This window comes from Phoenix dactylifera, unplaced genomic scaffold (genome assembly GCF_009389715.1).
Source record: "Phoenix dactylifera cultivar Barhee BC4 unplaced genomic scaffold, palm_55x_up_171113_PBpolish2nd_filt_p 000855F, whole genome shotgun sequence".
Classification (NCBI taxonomy): Eukaryota; Viridiplantae; Streptophyta; class Magnoliopsida; order Arecales; family Arecaceae; genus Phoenix; species Phoenix dactylifera.
This window is the reverse complement of record NW_024068219.1, coordinates 191,645-193,867: the sequence shown is the minus strand read 5'-3', so window position 1 is coordinate 193,867 and position 2,223 is coordinate 191,645.

Below are 2,223 nucleotides of genomic sequence, written 5' to 3'. Positions count from 1 at the left end.
AGGAAGGATGTCCGCCGAAATCCTCAGACTGCCGGGTCAGCAAGTAACCGCCATACGCCATAAAAAGGGCGGGGAGCTCGAAGCGGCGCGCGCCTCTCCGAGGAACGGCGGCAATCCCGAAACATCACTCCCTTCACCTGTTCCCCTTCTGGTTCCAGGCTCGGAAGTGGGGGGCTACTGTTACGGGGGAAATAAGCCGCCATGCCCCACGTGACCGGCACGCGCGCCCAGGAAGACTATGGCTGCCCTTTGATCCAGCAATCCGACCCCGAGTCGGATATCCTCGGCTCCGCAGCCCGACCCCGAGTCGGCTGCCCTTTGATCCAGCAATCCGACCCCGAGTCGGATATCCTCGGCTCCGCAGCCCGACCCCGAGTCGGCTGCCCTTTGATCCAGCAATCCGACCCCGAGTCGGATATCCTCGGCTCCGCAGCCCGACCCCGAGTCGGCTGCCCTTTGATCCAGCAATCCGACCCCGAGTCGGATATCCTCGGCTCCGCAGCCCGACCCCGAGTCGGCTGCCCCTTGATCCAGCGCTCCGACCCCGAGTCGGAGATCTCTTGATAACGACAGGCTATTCCCCAGAGGCACGCCGCGGCCTCCTGCTCCACTACTCCCTGCAACGGCTGTATCTGATGCTGCTCCACGATCTCCTGCATCAGCCGTACAAAGCGGAGCCCCACTATGCCCTGACGTGGCCGTACCCGGTGCTGCTCCACGACGCCCTGTGACGGCCATGTCAGTGGCCACACCCATCGTGCCCCACGATAACGAACCCCCCTGAGAGACCCCCCAGCCAGGTATATATGCGGCTGGGGGGAGAAAGGGGGGAGGTGAGCAATATCTCCCAGAGCACTCTCTTACTTGCGATTATCACCTCTCCCTCCTCCTCCAATCTCCTCTGACTTGACCGTCGGAGGGCCATCACCACCCTGGTGGTGGTGCAAGGCTTGTTTGCAGGTTTCTTGGCGGAAGGTGGAGCGCAGCCAACACCAACCAAGACAACTCAGACGGAACCCCGTTCACACCGCAGTGCCAATCGTTCACGGTTTGGACCACCAGCAACACTTACCTAACTACGAACGGTTCATGAAACAACGTTTATGAGATGAACGTTGATCCCGCACATGCCTCTTCCGCTGCCATCTGATTTTTTTTGAATTATCAGCGGCATGGGCGGGATTTCTAACAGTGGTATTAGAGCCTAGGCTTCGTAGATTAAGATAAGAATTAATTATCTAAATGCATCTTAGATCTGAAAATTGAAGGATTATGCGTGCTGAAAATTTCTGCATGCAGATTTTTCAGGGTTGCTGAATTTTTGCATGCTGAATTTTATGTGATAAGATGATGATTCTAATTGCATTGTTAATGAGATTACAAAGTTTAGAATCATGATTAGCACGATCAGCAACCTATGTCATAACATAATCAATTAATTCTCAGATCTAAAAATTATAATTGTTGCATATAGTGATGATCATAGGATTCAAACCCTTTTAGTATTAAATGTAAAGACCTGCGATGTGATCTGCAATGTCATGTAATTTTTCAGATGCTTGCATGCATCTTATTTAATATTTTGATAGGCCTGCGTGCCTCCTAAAAGGGAGATGTAATTTATTATTATTTTTATTTTATATCTGGTTGTATTTCTGTGATGTGATGTACGTCAATGATCAAGTCGAAGATGATGCATGAGATGAACAGGGGTCTAAGCGGTTGATGGCGATTGGATCAAGAGTTGGTCAAGGATCGAATCAAGGAGGCTTGGAACCAATTCAAGGGTTGAAGACCAGTTGATCGATTGACATGCATGTGCTTGTAATATGACCTAATTAGAATCCATGATCATCACCCATTTAAAGTTTAGCTTTAATTATTGCTGCGATTATAACTGCCTGCAATGTGCCGTTTGCATGTGATGTGAATGAGAGTCGGGTAGATAGGTTTACATGTGATGTAGCAAACCCAATTGAGATCTAAATTAAAATCTCCTCAATCAAGTCGAGAGTGAACCAACATGAGCGAGTCATATTAGATTAATTGATCTAATTGGTGTCTAGGAAAGCATGAAAGGTGGTTACTTAATTAGGACCTTACTCTCTGAGTAAGGGGAGCCTCTCACCTGCTTACCTGGCCAATTGTTCGATTACCTCTTATGAAGAGCTCAAGTTGCAAACACTAAGACCTGATTAACCAATATTAAGTCTATAGGTCTTC